The sequence below is a fragment of the Caretta caretta genome, chromosome 6, assembly GCF_965140235.1.
Source record: "Caretta caretta isolate rCarCar2 chromosome 6, rCarCar1.hap1, whole genome shotgun sequence".
Taxonomy (NCBI): Eukaryota; Metazoa; Chordata; order Testudines; family Cheloniidae; genus Caretta; species Caretta caretta.
Genome location: NC_134211.1, coordinates 53,414,166 through 53,430,740, shown reverse-complemented (window position 1 = coordinate 53,430,740; position 16,575 = coordinate 53,414,166). Strand labels below are relative to the sequence as shown.

The following is a 16,575-nucleotide window of genomic DNA, read 5'->3' as shown; positions in this document are numbered from 1 at the left end:
TTGCCCTGGACCCTCCAAAACCTCTGTGCAGACCTGCTTGCAGTCGTCCTTGGTTAATTAGGCTGGCCCATGTTTTAATCGTTTATCTATAGTTTGTGCAGTGCTGGCACATTTCTTGATAATACTTTTGCCTTGCATCACCTTGATGATTTATTTCATCACCATCTTTGCGTCTCTTTTTGCTGCTTGTGTGTGGGGACCCTGATGCACTTCATATTTAGGGAGAGATCAGAAATTGCAAACCAACCCAGTCTGCAACTCTCTTTCCTAGGAGGGTGAAGTGAACTCCTGGCTCTACTAATTTTTTTAAGATAAAAACCAAGGCAGTTGGGGTTTTCCTTCTTTAAAATCTACTTTCAATCTTCAGAAATTAGGATGTGACCTTCTTCTAATATCCTTTTCCAATAACCTGTACAGCCTTCTTTTTTCTCCAGAGTCCATTTTGGTGCTAATCGCTCTTTCTTCATTATACAGTCAAATCCATTTATTAGAATATTTGATAAAAGAATAAAAGTGTGTGCATGCTTATTTTTGATTGTCCATTTCCATGATTTCAGCTTGGCTTTGAAGTTGATCCCTCACCTGGGTGAATGTGATGGTAGACTTACGAGTTTGTATGTCTGCTGCTGTTTATTTGAAGATGGTTCTCTGAAAGGTTGGGTTCACAAGCAGCAGCACGAGATCTTACATTTATTCCTTGCAAGAGGAAAGAGCCAGCAACTTGATTTTTGTTTTAAACCGAATGCTGATTGTGATAGATATGAGACCTGGGAAGTGTAAGGAGTTTGAATGACTATATTGAAATGTACCAGACAGGCATGGACTTTTGGGACAACAATTACGTGTGTTTCCTGAGGAATCCCTGGGTAGTGATTAATGCAAATGTCACAAACCTGGTTATGCGAAAATTCAGCCTTTTGAAACCTATGTCCTATGAAGATAAACATTGACTAGTGATCTCCTGTTCCTGGAGATTAGATCAAAGGCTCCAGCTGAATAAAGAAACAATTGAACTGTCCAGCTGGAGCCTGGTTCCTGATCTAAAAACTGCCATGAACTTGCAATCAAGGGGGAAAACCCAGGTGGGGTGTGAAAGACTGGAATTTACCAGAGCTCTATATTGGAATTGGGGATGTCCTCTAGTAAACTTTTAGCGTGCATGTAGGTTTTCTTTTATTGTTTATATGTGTTTTCTCTGTAATGCTTTTGCCCTAAGAATAAATGTGGTTTGCTTTGTGAAGGCTGGTTTGTAACTCGTGTACTCTGTTAGAGCTTCTGGAAAAAGATTAACCGCAGATGCTGGACCCAGGTCATAGCTGCTAGGAAGTCATAGTAAGGTGCAGAATGACTGCAATCCTAAACCCGCAGTCTGAAGGGAGAGAGATATGGATATCCAACCCAAAAGACAGGTTTCCAAGTGGTAGCTGTGTTAGTCTGTATCAGCAAAAATAACGAGGAGTCCTTGTGGCACATTAGAGACTAACAAATTTATTTGGGCATAAGCTTTCATGGTTTAGAACCCACTTCATCAGATACATGGAGTGAAAATACAGGAGCCAGTATAAATACATGAAAGGATGGGGGTTGCTTTACCAAGTGTGAGGTCAGTCTAACGATATAAATCAATTAACAGCAGCATACCAAGGGAGGAAAAATAACTTTTGAAGTGGTAAAAAAGTGGCCCATTACAGACAGTTGACGAGGGGTATCTACAGCCAAGCTCTAAGATACAACCGCATTTGCTCCAATCCCTCAGACAGAGACAAACACCTACAGAATCTCTGTCAAGCGTTCTTAAAATTGCAATACCCACCTGGTGAAGTGAAGAAACAGACTGACAGAGCCAGAAAGATACTGAGAAGTCACCTACTACAAGACAGACCCAAAAAGGAAGTAACAGAACACCACTAGCTGTCACCTACAGCCCTCAACTAAAACCTCTCCAGCGCATCATCAAGGATCTACAACCTATCCTGAAGGACGATCCCTCACTCTCACAGATCTTCGGAGACAGGCCAGTCCCTGCTTACAGTCAGCCCAACAAAGCAAATACTCACCAGCAACTACGCACCACACAACAAAAGCACCAACCCAGGAACCAAACCCTGCTACAAACCCTGTTGCCAACCCTGTCCACATATCCATTCAGGGGACACCATCATAGGACCTAACCACATTAGTCACACTATCAAAGGCTCGTTCACCTGCACATCTGCCAGTGTGATATATGTCATCATGTGCCAGCAATACCCCTCTGCCAGATACATTAGCCAAACCAGACAGTCTCTACACAAAAGAATAAATGGACACAAATCTGACATCAGGAATCATCACATTCAAAAACTAGTCGGAAAACACTTCAGTCTCTCTGGTCACTCAATAACAGACTTAAAAGTGGCAATTCTTCAACAAAAAAAACCTTCAAAAACAGACTCCAATGTGAAGCTGCAGAACTGGAATTAATTTGCAAACTGGATACCATCAGATCAGGCCTGAATAGAGACTGGGAATGGTTGGTTCATTACAAAACCTAACTTAATTTCCCCAATACTAATTTCTCCCTATTGTTACTCATACCTTCTTGTCAACTGTCTGTAATGGGCCACTCTCTTACCACTTCAAAAGTTATTTTTCCTCCCTTGGTATCCTGTTGTTAATTGATTTATCTCGTTAGACTGACCTCACACTTGGTAAAGCAACCCCTATCCTTTCATGTATTTATACCTGCTCCTGTATTTTCACTCCATGTATCTGATGAAGTGGGTTCTAACCCACAAAAGCTTATGCCCAAATACATTTGTTAGTCTCTAACGTGCCACAAGGACTCCTCGTTATTTCAACCCAAGAGAGGTGATGGCTAGGAAACCTAAAACCTTAAGGAAGATTTGCCTGGGGTCAAAGGTGCGGTTAACCATGGAACTGCAGCACTGATACTCAGTGGAAAGTGGACGTAAAACAAATTGCATATAATTAGAGGTGATCAAATATTTAATTTTGAATAATATGTATTATTATGTCTGTGTATTATGGTAGCAGGCAGAAATCACAATTGAGATCAGGGTCTAATTGTGCTAGGCACTGTGCATACATTTGGTAAGAGATGGTCTCCGTCCCAAAGAGTTGACAGCAGGAGGATAAATAGAGGCACAGGGAGGTGAAACAACACTACCTGTCATTGGTAGAACCAGGAACAGAATTTAGGTCTCCTAACTCGCAGACCAGTGACCTCTGCTTGCCTAACTTAGTCCCCTTTTCAGACAACGAACAGTCTGCAGATCCATTCCATTTTCTGTGAATATCTTCATTATTCATAAGTATCCATAAATAAATAAAACATTTGAAGCCTGTGGCTGGTCTATGAATGATTTTCAAACACTTCTTGTTTGTTTGTTTGATTGGTCACTTAAGTCATCTGATATTGTTTCTGCTTTCTGATTGGATAATGGGAAATTTTTCAATTGAGAATAACAGATAGCAAATACCTCATTTCCCAGTACAAAATTTTGGCAGAATAAACATTTGTGCTTAAATGCAGGCAAATGCTGAGATTCACAAACATCTTTACACCAAAATGGTTTGCATGAATAATATCAACTTGAGAATCATAGCAAAACAAGGCAGGCACTTTTATTGGTGTTTTTTTGTTTGCTTGTTTGTTTGTTTTTTAAATAAGGTGTTTTTTGTTATTGTTGTCTTTGTTAACTATTTACCCAGCCCTACGTGTTAAGGAGATCTGGGTTCAGTTAAATTACTCCTCCTCTTCATGCCTCAATTTCTCTATCTGTAAAACAAGGTTAATATTATTGACCTACCCCATTGTGGGGCAGGATGAAGTATTGATCCAGTGATATCTGTAAAGCCCTGGTTGAAGTGACAAGCGAAGTATGAGTCTTACTTAGCAGTGGGGAGGCGGTGTTCTGTGCAGCCACAGCTATGTCTACACTTGGAACAGGGGTTGTGATTCCCAGCTTGTGTAGATGTATCTGTGCTAGCTCTGCTCAAGCTAGACTGCTAAAAATAGCAGTGTAATCAGGTTAGTGCAGGTGCTGGCTTGGGCTAGCTGCCCGACTATGTACCTAGAGGGTCCAGGTGGGTACGTACCTGGAGTGGCTAGTTCAAGCCACTGCCCATATTATCCCAGCTACACTGCTATTTTTGGCATGCTAGTGTGAGCAGAGCTAGGGCGGATATGGCTACGTGAGCAGGGAATCATGCCCCCTGCTCCAAGTGTAGATGTAACCAAAGAGCAATAGAACCTAATAATCAACCATAGTAATTCTTGATAAAATGGGGAAGAGAGTCAATCAGAACAAGACTGAGGAGATAACCCCACTCCAGGAAAAGCAGAAGGAAGCTATCTTTCCTGTCCCTAGCTTGATAGAGCAGCACGTATCCATAACTCCCCCCTCCTCATTGGCTGGTGCAGTGAGACACTCCCCCACCACCTACTTTAATCACAGCCCCTTCCAAACCCGCATGCCTTGAAGAGCAGACCCAGTGAGAGATTGCAGAGTTTTAAACCTCGTTTCCTTCCATGGCATGGATGCTGTAGCGGGGGTGTGCTAGTGAGTCAGTCTTGCAGTAGTGAAGCATGTGCATATTATTCAGGAACTCCATGGCTACTGGCAAGCAGGAGGCTTACACAACACTTGATATTCCAGGGTGAAAAGGCTTATGCAGACTCAACCAACACAATTAAAGAGGCTGAAAAAGAGCAGTGCCCGTTACTGCCAAGAGCCGCTGGAAGGGTTCCAAAGTCTACCTGCCTTAATGAAAAGTAGGGCTTTTTCAATTTCCCAGCAAATCCAGGGTGTGGTGGTGGGTTATTGGATCAGTGACAGCTGTGTTCTTCAGTGAGGTGGGGTGCCTTGGGTCTGTCATTTGATAGAGAGAACAAACAGCTCTTTGTTTTCATATCCTCCTTATATGACATTCCAATAAATAAAGAAATGAAAACCCTCCAGAATCAGTATAGACTAAGAAAGCTCTGTTGAGGTTGCTAGGCAGCAGACGCCAAAGGCATAGAAAGCAGGCAGGGCTTTGAAAACAAAATCTGTGACTTATGGGTTATCTGAAATAACCACTTATTGTGTCATCTTTGTTATAAATAAATAAATGTGGAATTTGTTTGTTTATTTCTTGGGTAGATGAGCAGCATCTTTAAGAAATTTGAAATGAAAGACCTGTTTTTGTATCTCATTCCCTTTAGGCTTTTGGGATTATACATATAACTATTATTTATAATGGTACTGATTGATTTAATTGAGATTTTTGACTCTGCAGGTCCTGACTTGTGCCTATATTCTAGAAGCAGTTTGGGGCAGCAGGTTGGTTTATTTGTTTAATTGTTGCTTATGTTTGATTTTATATCACTGTGTGTATGTATGTATATATATATATGTAAGAAAGACCCAACCTCCAAGGGTCAGAGCACCACTTGAGATGTGCTTGCCTCTCATTGATATCAGTGGGAGATGAGGCACCTCAACACCTTCTAGGATCAGTCTCTATAACGAGATCCCTCACTGTCAAACTGTTGCACTAACACAAGGCTTTTCCTATCACCACTACCCACCACTACCCAAGCCAATAGCACTCCCAAGAGCCAGGGAATTCAGACGCAAGGTTAAAATTTTGGGCCACTTGATCTCCTTGACATCCATGTTTAAATAAGTGAATTCAGGTTTCTCTGGAGAGGACTGTCTCCTCAGGGTCAGCATGTGTATGTTTATGGAAGGGTCCAGCCACCTCTGTGGCACTGTCTTTTACACCCCTAATACTCCAAGCGCCCGGCAAGATGAGGAAGTCCTCGGGTAGTTTGGGAGTGGACGACAAGCATCATCTCCCCCTGCTGGTAAAACCACAGAAAAGGTAATGCAGTGCCTGACCTTGTATACAGTCTGCTTGCTGAGCTCTGGAATACATCCTTTAGGGGGGGTTCTGGGAACATCCACCACAGGAAAAGACCTGGCATTATGTTGGAGGGGGAAGGGAACACAAAGCTTCAGAAATATGGAGGCCCAAGTCCTCTCCATGGTTTGTCCTGTACCTTCTGAAGAACTCCCAGCGTCCTCAGGATTTAGGGTCCCAATCCCCTTCTTTTGCGTGTGAGGCAAAACTTGCCTTGTCCCATTGGATAGTTCAGAGGAGAAACCTTCTGGGTTTTTTATATGTGTTAGATTTTTAGACCCTCGGATGGCCCTGTTAGGAATTGCATCTCACAGGTTTCCAATGGTAATCCGTACAGTACTGTCCGATCCTGATAATACAACCATATCAGCTGTATAACAATAACAATTGAACAATAGGGGCATGTGCTGGGGAATGGGGAGGACTGAAAATATAAATATTTTTCTGTAATTCTCTTGCTTGGTGTGTGATTTCCTTTTTTAAACCACTCTTGTTGATGTTAATTGTCAAAGCTTTGAGACTCCAGAGAACGTACGGACTGCAGGTCCATAGTCTCACAGCATCAGGGTGAAGAACATCACCAGGTGACCCAATACATTTGTACTCAAGGTGATATTGTCATCCTTATTGCTTCCCAATCGAACTGAGCCATGATATCCCAAATGAAATAAACCATTGTAGTTTTCCATTGGCCCAAATAATCAGTCACCTGGTGTGAATCTGCCACTTAGTTCTGAGCGCTCTTAGCTTGCAGTGGTATCTTCACTACATACGTATTTATTGGTTCTCAGCAAAAATTAGGTTTGCTGAGCAAATAGATTTTGTGCAGTCATCCTAAACAGATTATTCCCAGGATGCTTTAGGAAAAATCTGACAAGATGACTCATTCCTTTCATTTATTGTGCTATAATACCTGTGCAGGGCGAGAAAATGTAGACAATGGAAAATCATACTAATTAGACAATGCAAACTGAAATGGAATTTCTGATGGAAAAGTTACATTAGTAGTGTCTTTCCACTTCTCACTCGGGGCAGGGGAAGCTAGATAGAAGGTTATCTCAGCTAGGGAAGCTTTTGCCTCTGCTCAGCTCTTGGTGACGTAGATGGGCTTGGCTGCTTGAGTAATAGGCTGGGCTTTCAAAAGTCTCAGGGAACCACCTTCCTTTTTTCTTGCTGGTGAGCTCCCTCCAGTTCCCAGGCATCCGTTAATTAAAGCCATTCAGAGTTACCACTGCTGCAATTCACAAATCGCTTCCATGCTTTGCCAACCTTGGCACCCTCAAGACAACAGACCAATCTGCAATCATAATCTTGCTGCGAGTTACATTTCTACATGGCCTGCAGCCCTGACAGAGTGTGAGATCGTGAGGCCTCCATATCTAAAGACAGGTTTCAGAGTAGCAACCATGTTAGTCTGTATTCGCAAAAAGAAAAGGAGTACTTGTAGCACCTTAGAGACTAACCAATTTATTTGAGCATAAACTTTCGTGAGCTACAGCTCACTTCATCGGATGCATTCAGTGGAATGACTCATCGGATGCACTCAGTGGAATGCATCCACTGAATGCATCTGATGAAATGAGCTGTAGTTCACGAAAGCTTATGCTCAGATAAATTGCTTAGTCTCTAAGGTGCCACAAGTACTCCTTTTCTTTTTGCATATCTAAAGAGAGCAGCTACCTTTATTGTGTTTGACTGAGAGGAGCTGATAGATACATTCCCAGAGGAGAGGGAGGGTAGGTGGCTGGGGGGGTTGTGGTGAAGGCAGGAGGATAGGGTGGATCTTACATTTGCCAATGTTCAGATCATTCATTTTATTCCCCCACGCTCCATGGATGTATAGAATTTTGCTTTTCTCCCTGTTCCACCTTCCCCTGCAGTTTTTAATATTGGCCTCAAAATTTTCAGCAAATGTAGCATTGTTTATTTTATTTTGTTTGAAAATGTCCAAAGAGCCTGCAGAAATTGGTTTCTCAAAAGCTGGCACCAGCAAAGGGAAGGAATAATGTGCTTGTAGTTAAGGAACTGGGTTGGGACTCAGGTGATCTGCATGCACTTCTTAGCTCTGTCTCAGATGTCCTCAGTGACTCTGGGCAATCTATCTATGCCTCTATTTTCCACCTGTAAAATGGGGCTAACAATACTTTCTTACTGCACAGAAGTTTTGTGAAGATACCTTCATTAATGTCTGATAGCTACTTTGATAGACTGTGATTAGGACTTTGAAAGTACCTAGATAGATAATCCTGGTGCTGCTGGTGTCAGTTATGATTGTGGGCTTTGTAGCCAATGGGAAAAATGATTTCCTCACACTAAGGACATAGCTAAAAATATGTGTGAGAGAAAAGTGTCTGAAGTTAGACCAGCTGGAGTTAAGATCTTCAACTGCACATACTAATTAGTGTCAGCACTTAACCTTGGGGGGGAGAGACAGGGTGCTGCAGGGAGTGGGGTTAATGTCTTAATAGAGAGTGCTTTTCAATATGATTCACCACAGAGTCAATGCCCTAGGTGGAGCAAGGGGGGCACTGTGTCGTTGGAAGTGTTGTGTGGCGGGGTGGTGAGTTATAAAACTGAGCTCTTGATTGTAACTGATTATTTAAGACTTGGCTCCAATATTTAATGAAAGAAGATTTTGTTTTAGCTGAATTCTAACTTTGGACATTTAAGTAGAGCCTCCTCTTGCACCTTCAAATGAATATGGTACTCTCCTTCACTTCTTACCAAATTTTGCATCCAGTTAAACATGTTTAAATTTAATATAAATCCAATGAAGTCACTCAAGTTTCACATTGGTGCAAGTGTGGACAGAATTTGGCTCTTCCTCTCCTCAGCTCCTGTATAATATTTCTGTGCACTATTAAACAGCTGCCCCATTCAACCCCAGAGGTGGCTGCATTTCACTGTTAATTTTTTTGACTAAATAATTTGTTCGGGTTTCTTAAAGATGAAAGGTTTCAGAGTAGCAGCCGTGTTAGTCTGTATTGACAGAACCAGAAGAGTAACCAGAAGTCACCTACTACAGGACAGGCCCAACAAAGAAAATAACAGAACACCACTAGGCATCACCTTCAGCCCCCAACTAAAACCTCTCCAATGCATCATCAAGGATCTGCAACCTATCCTGAAGGACGATCCCTCACCCTCACAGATCTTGGGAGATAGGCCAGTCCTCGCTTACAGACAGCCCCCCAACCAGAAGCAAATACTCACCAGCAACCCCACATCACACAACAAAAACACTCACCCAGGAGCCTATCCTTGCAACAAAGCCCATTGCCAACTCTGTCCACATATCTATTCAAGGGACACCATCATAGGGCCTAATCACATCAGCCACACTATCAGAGGCTCGTTCATCTGCACATCTACCAATGTGATATATGCCATCATGTGCCAGCAATGCCCCTCTGCCATGTACATTGGCTAAACTGGACAGTCTCTATGTAAAAGCATAAATGGACACAAATCAGACGTCAAGAATTATAACATTCAAAAACCAGTTGGAGAACACTTAATCTCTCTGATCACTCGATTACGGATCTAAAAGTCACAATATATACAACAAAAAAACTTCAAAAACAGACTCCAAAGAGAGACTGCTGAATTGGAATTAATTTGCAAACTGGACACCATTAACTTAGGCTTGAATAAAGACTGGGAGTGGATTGGTCATTGCACAAAGTAAAACTATTTCCCCATGTTTATTTTTCCCCCTACTGTTCCTCAGACGTTCTTGTTAACTGCTGGAAATGGCCCACCTTGATTATCACTACAAAAGGTTTTTCTTTTCTCTCCTGCTGGTAATAGCTCACCTTACCTGATCACTCTCAGTTACAATGTGTATGGTAACACCCATTGTTTCATGTTCTCTGTGTATATAAAATCTCCCTCCTGTATTTTCCACTGCATGCATCTGATGAAGTGAGCTGTAGCTCATGAAAGCTTATGCTCAAATAAATTTGTTAGTCTCTAAGGTGCCACAAGTACTCCTGTTCTTTTTAAAGATGAAAGATGCTAACTGTTAGATATATGGGATCACAGTCTCACCTGGTGTATATCTGAATAGCTCTGTGAAAGTCACGGCTCTATGCTGAACTATACCAGCTGAGCAATTTGCCTGTTGTTTTTATTCCTGTGGTTTATGGTAAAGTGTAATCACTTTGTGGCACCTTATAAGAGAGTTTGATGTCCATCTTGAAAAAATGGCAGTTACATGACATGCAGCAAGTGTTAGAATGTTTGTTATAAATGTTGAGTTATCACAGTAGGCATTGTGAAAAACCTGTTGGACCCTAATTGATTAAGTCCCATGTGCAGATTAAGTATGAAGTATAAAAAAGAGTGATTCAACTATTAGTTTTCAGAGTAGCAGCCATGTTAGTCTGTATTCACAAAAAGAAAAGGAGTACTTGTGGCACCTTAGAGACTAACCAATTTATTTGAGCATAAGCTTTCGTGAACTACAGCTCAATTCATCGGATGCATAACGTGGAAAATACAGTGAGGATGTTTTATACACACAGACCATGAAAAAATGGGTGTTTATCACTTCAAAAGGTTTTCTCTCCCCCCACCCAACTCTCCTGCTGGTAAGAGCTTATCTAAAGTGATCACTCTCCTTACAATGTGTATGATAATCAAGGTGGGCCATTTCCAGCACAAATCCAGGGTTTCACAAGAACGTCTGAGGCACAGTGTGTGTGGGGGGGGGTGGGGGTGGGGGGGGGAGAGGGGTAGGAAAAAACAAGGGGAAAGTGGCTAAGTCATTATGCAAGGTAACCTATTTCCCCTTGTTTTTTCCTACCCCCCTCCCCCACTGTTCCTCAGACATTCTTGTTAAACCCTGGATTTGTGCTGGAAATGGCCCACCTTGATTATCATACACATTGTAAGGAGAGTGATCACTTTAGATAAGCTATTACCAGCAGGAGAGTGGGTTTGTTGGGGGAGAGAAAACCTTTTGAAGTGATAAACACTCATTTTTTTCATGGTCTGTGTGTATAAAACATCCTCACTATATTTTCTGCTTTATGCATCCTATGAAGTGAGCTGTAGCTCACGAAAGCTTATGCTCAAATAAATTGGTTAGTCTCTAAGGTGCCACAAGTAGTCCTTTTCTTCAAGTAATAGTGAGGGCTCACTTCTTTCCACCTCCCCCCGTCCCCCGACAAATGCACATACCCACATATAGACCTATGCATGCCAGATGTATTCCCAATGGCTACAGATTTTAACCTGCATATACACATCTATTTCTGGACAAGCAGAAAGCAGTTGGGAGTTGACAGGACGACAGTCATTATCAGGCAGTTGTAATTTTTCATGTAAAATTATGTGGGCAGCTTCCATTGCTACCAGGCAAATTTAGACAAATAAAATGATCAAATGAGTAATTTTTGATATTCTGTATATGTATAAATGAAAGCTGGTAAGCCTCTGTTCACTCAGTTTTACTACTAAGTTGTCTGTGGGGATTTATTTTAGAAGAAAGGACCCTTAGATGGAACCAAAGTCAATAACCCTCAAGGGACACATGGAGGCAGGAGAACTTAGTAGCAATTCCTTTTTATATTTCAGGGTGGAATAGAAATAGTGATGTGATATGAATAGATCATTTTGGATCTCCTTGGGATAAACTGAAAAATGAAATGTAAAAGGAACAAGCTTAGCCTGGTGAAAATTACAAGTCCAGTCATGCAATCCTGAGTCACCTGCCATACATGTTACTCGTTCGCTTTCCAAAGCACAATGTTGTTGCTAGAAGCAGCTTACCCATTGTATATCATAAATTTTAAACGTTCATGGCATTCGGGTGAAATTCTGTCCCCATTAAAATCAATGGCAAAACCCCCATTCACTTCTGTGGGGTAAGAATTTCACCCAGTGTCTCAATTATCTTTTGTTTTTCATTCTTGAGACCTTTTTTCAGTATGTTTTTTTTCTTTCTGTGCTTCTGCCACTATCTTTTAAAAATCATCACTCTTTTCCCTCTTTCATCCTTTCTATGCTATTCTCTCTCCACTGTTATGTCTCTTCCTTCCATTTCTCACCCACCATGGTCCTCTCCTCCATTTCACATCCCATCCTTCCCATTCCTCAAGTGCCTCCCAAGTTCTCTTAGGATGGGGGATGGAATATGGATTTCCCTCACCCTCCAAATGCAGGCAATGAGCGTGTCATGGAAGATGATTGTGTGGGAGAATGAATGTGCATGTTTTACCTCCAAATGTGGGTAAGACAGCTCTGCCCCATGGAATTCAATGGTACAATTAGACTGTAATTAAAAAGCTATGGTTGGCACATGTCAGCTGACCCAGACTTGCAGGGCTTGGGCTACGCAGCTGTAAAATTATGGTGAAGAGGTTTGAGCTGTGTCTGGAGACCGGGCTATAGGAATCTATCCCCATGTAGGATCCCAGAGCCTGGGCTCCAGCCTGTGCTTGCATGTCTACACCAGAGTTTTACAGCCCTCACAGCCCCACGAACCCAAGTCAGCTGACATGGGTCAGCTACAGGTGTTTAATTGGAGTCTGGACATACCCTTAGAGACTACAGGTACACACCCTAAATCATTTGAAATCTCTCTACACAGCAGGCTAGTTTCAAATAGTAAGTTCAAGAGGCTCTTCTAAGGAGAAGTTTAATAGTCAATACCCCTGTTTTTCTTCTAGACACCCACCTGCATAGTGACCCACTCATGTTGCTAATGGAGTCTTGCTACATTTTTGAATTCTGATAACTGCAGATTTACTTGTACAGATTTTCGGATTAACCTCCAAAACAAAAGCCATTAAAAACAAACAAATAGCCCTGCATTTCATTCCATAAAGCAAGCAAGCTCAAACAAACCCTTAGTACATGGTATGCAAAATATAACAGCTAAACACCTATGTGCAATTAGCTAAAGGTAACTTTTTAAAAAAATGATTCTACAAAATGTTTCATGTGAGTATATTTTCAATATACAAAAAACTTTTATTCCATATTGTACAAATAGTCTGTTTACAGTGCCATAGGGGCACGCTATATTTTGCTGACATATACCATAACAATGAATCAGGAAGCTTTCTTTAATTCTGTTGATGTGTAGGCTTTTTTATGTTGCTTATAACCAGAGTATCTGAATGCTTCAGAAACTGTAATTAATTTAGATTTATAAAATAAGAGAGACCTCTCTGAACAGTCTAGCTACATCTGACCAATACTTAAAACTACAGTAAATGAAAAAAGGAAACAGCAATCTATGACTTACAAGTGTACTAAATAATCAGACCACAGAAATAATCAAAATTCCTAAATATTGCATCTATGTGCTTGTGTAGCAGTCCTTCTTAAAAGATGTCCCGTGTAGTATACTCTAAATGTTAGTAGATCAGTGGCATTATCTTTGTGCACACACTCCGTGAACATTATAATTGTCCCATTTTACAGATGGGTAAACTGAGGCACAGAGATTAGGGACCTGACTGAAAGCCCATTGAAGGCAATCAAATGATTCCCAGTGACTTCATTAGGCTTTGGACTGTGCCCTAAATTACTTGCTCAAAGTCAAGCAGGAGGCCCATGGCAGAGTTTAGAATAGAACCCAGATCTTCTAATACTGATTAAACAAAACAAAACAAAATGGCATCTTCTACTTTATGGCTCCAGTCCAGCAATTTGATCTTCTAATGTGAACCCTTTTTCCTGTGCAGAGCCCTGTTGGGGCTAGCAAGAATCCCTCCTTCCTAGTGAGACATACAACACTTGTTTGTAGCCCTTGAAGGTTCTGTTGCATCAGACTTCAAGTCTGTGACATGTTGAGGTAAAAAAAATGCTTATTGTAGGTCATTTTTGGAGGTGGTTATAGAAATGTTTATATCGATCGCTTCCCCTTCCAATTCCTGTACACTCTTTTAAGGGTGGAAAAATGTGAAGCTCATTAAAGCAAAGAGCTAATAGCTAAAAGCAAGCCTAGTAAAGACTTGCTGCTGTGCAAATTTCCCCCATGTTGTTCTGCTAAGAAAGTTAAAGTGCCAATGCTGCTCAGTCAGTGTGTTTTGAGTCCTGATCTACAGCTCCTCCTACTATTCTAGTCCTGAGCTGCTTCTAAGTAGGCACTGATTATCGCAGCTGATTGCATGGTTGTTTAATAATGCTGGCAAATGTTCACTAGCTACAGAGTTGAGCCCCACCAAACTCATTTCATTCTTTTACACCAATTAAGCATTAAATTGAACCCATATTTCCATAGATGAAAAATTTAAGCGGTTCTTTTAGAAATGGAAGAGAATTTGAGACCCAGCTGGTTACTTGCAAAAGAAGTTTCAACCTGACATGTGGCCAAGCAATATACCTCTGAGAGATTGGGCTTATAATATCTACCAAATGAACCTGAATTGTGTCAGCAAGAATGAATGAAAGCCACATCAAGCCTTTATGCTCCATGCAAGGTCTCAGAGTGAAAGCCCCCAGTTTCTCGCTGGTTTAAATCTTAGTTCTAATTAGTATGATTAAGGATTTTTTTTTTTAAAGTGCAATGTGTTTATAAAGTCATGTCAGCCAAGTGATGGTCTCTACCCCAATATACCTACCATACCACCTGTATGAGAGACAAGCAATTGGCTAAGGATTGCCACTTGAGCTTTCTCCTGAACTCAAACCTTAGCCTGAAACATTTCTGAGCTGACAAAAAATTTGGCAAACCTTTTTTTCATATGCATATGCCTTGAAGTTACCCAGAGTAAGAAGTGCCAGAATGCTGTCGGAAATGCTCTTCTGATGAGATTTCCAGCATCCTGGTTTTCAGCTTGATGAGGTTCATGAAATTAAGGACAATGGCATTTTTCTTTTCTTTGTTTGGTGTTTGATTGTTTTTGTTTTATTTCAACTTGAACTATAGATAAAATAATGCAAAAATACTGTTGTTTTGGGAGGTGAAAAGTGAATCCCAACTTTATTTGTTTGCGATTTAATCTGGTATCATGGTGTTATAAACTGAGTTTCACAGTTATTTAGGTGTATTAGTAGAACACATTGATGTGCATCATCAGTTGCATCTTCAATGAATGTTTCCAGCAGCTACCTTTGTTCAGGGATCTGGATGTGATGGAGAAGGGAAGATCCATATTTCCATGGCTTATCTCAGTGGTTCTCAAGCAGGGGTGTGGGGCTGTGAGCAGGTTTCAGGGGGGCCACAAAATAAGGCCAGCATTAGACTCGCTGGGGCCCAGGGCACAAAGCTGAAGTCCCAGAGCATGGGGCTGAAGTCTGGGGTCCTGAGCCCTGCCACCTGGGGCTGAATCCAAAGCCTAAGCAATGTAGTTTTTGTGGGGTGCCCTGTGGTGTGGGGCTCTGGGCAGTTGCCCTGCTAGCTACCCCGTAACGTTGGCCTTGGCTTTTATATGCAGAAAAATAGTTGTTGTGGCACAGGTGGGCCGTGGAGTTTTTATAGCACGTACTGGGGGCCTCAGAAAGAAAAAAGTTGAGAACCCCTGGCTTATCTGTCTGGCAAAAAGGTTCAAAGCTTTTGGGGCCAAGGAAACAGGAAGCGGAGTTCCAATTGTTCTTTATTCTGTCATGCTCAGAAGTAACTCACTGAGAGAAGTAAACTTCTTTGGCCTGGTCTATACTAGGAAAGTAGGTCGGTATTCCCACTCCCGAGCGACACAATTAAACGGACATAATCCCTGGCGTAGACAGTGCTATGTCAACAGGAGAGTTCTCCTGTCAATCTAACACTGCCTCTCATGGAGGTGGAGTTCCTACACTAATGGGAGAACCTGTCCCATCAACGTAGAGAGTGTCTTCAGTGAAGCGCTACAGTGGCACAGCTGCAGTGTTGCAGTGCGGTTTTGTACTCTCTTGCTATATCACCCGCACACTGGGCAGAGAAATGTCAAGTTAAAAGTAGGGAACAGGTAATAATTAAATCGCGGATCATCCAATTTCCAGGGTTACATTAGCAACCTAACCTGTTTTTATCTCTCTGAAATGAACCTCCAAATGTTTTCAGAGTCATTCATCACGTCTAAATTCTGGAGTCTTCAGAGGAGGCAAGAGGGAAATGAGACAAAACGCAAACCTTCTCAGGAACATGGGACTTGCCCTATGCAGGGCATGATCTGAGGCCCGTGAATGCTGATGGAAAGACCCCTTTTGACTTTGCAGGGCTTTCGGCCGGCCCTGCGGAACAGACTGTTAGTGATTTGGGAAGATGTGTGAAGTATTTCCTTGAATTTGTTTTATTCTCCTTATTCTCACATTTTCCCCTCACGACTACTAATGAAAAACTCGTATGTGTGTGTGTTAATTCCAATTTCACCCTCACATTTTAGTCTCATTTTCATAATGCTCAAGATCAGAATAATCTCCAAATGTATGAGAAATGTCTAAAAGGATGGGAAAAAGCACTCATTAGACCTAAAGGGAACATTATTACTATTATTATTATCTATTAATTAGTCATTCAAGACTTATATTCAAGGAAACCTAAAAGGTATGATTCTGAAAAATGATGAACATTCCCAACCCTTGCTGAAGTCAATGGAAATCCATGATCGATGGGGGTGCTAAGAACCTCCTGCATCAGGCCCAGGTTGTCATAAATGTACACAGAGCTTTATAAACGAATAGAGGAACATTCACTCCAATAAATATATATAATATTTTCTTTCTGATGTG

The 16,575-nt window shown here is 41.5% G+C and overlaps 1 protein-coding gene across 14 annotated transcripts in view; it reads left to right on the top strand.

Annotated features, from left to right (window-relative positions):
* Positions 1 to 16,575, top strand: part of LRRC4C (leucine rich repeat containing 4C) — an 856,114-nt gene that overhangs the window by 767,304 nt on the left and 72,235 nt on the right. Inside the window, exon 6 of one of the 14 annotated variants that reach the window (XM_075129528.1) lies at positions 5,284 to 5,327. The exons of the other annotated variants lie outside the window; for them this stretch is intronic. The gene's annotated coding sequence lies outside the window, so the exon portion shown is untranslated. The remainder of the gene's footprint in view (positions 1 to 5,283; positions 5,328 to 16,575) is intronic. 14 annotated transcript variants of the gene reach the window in all.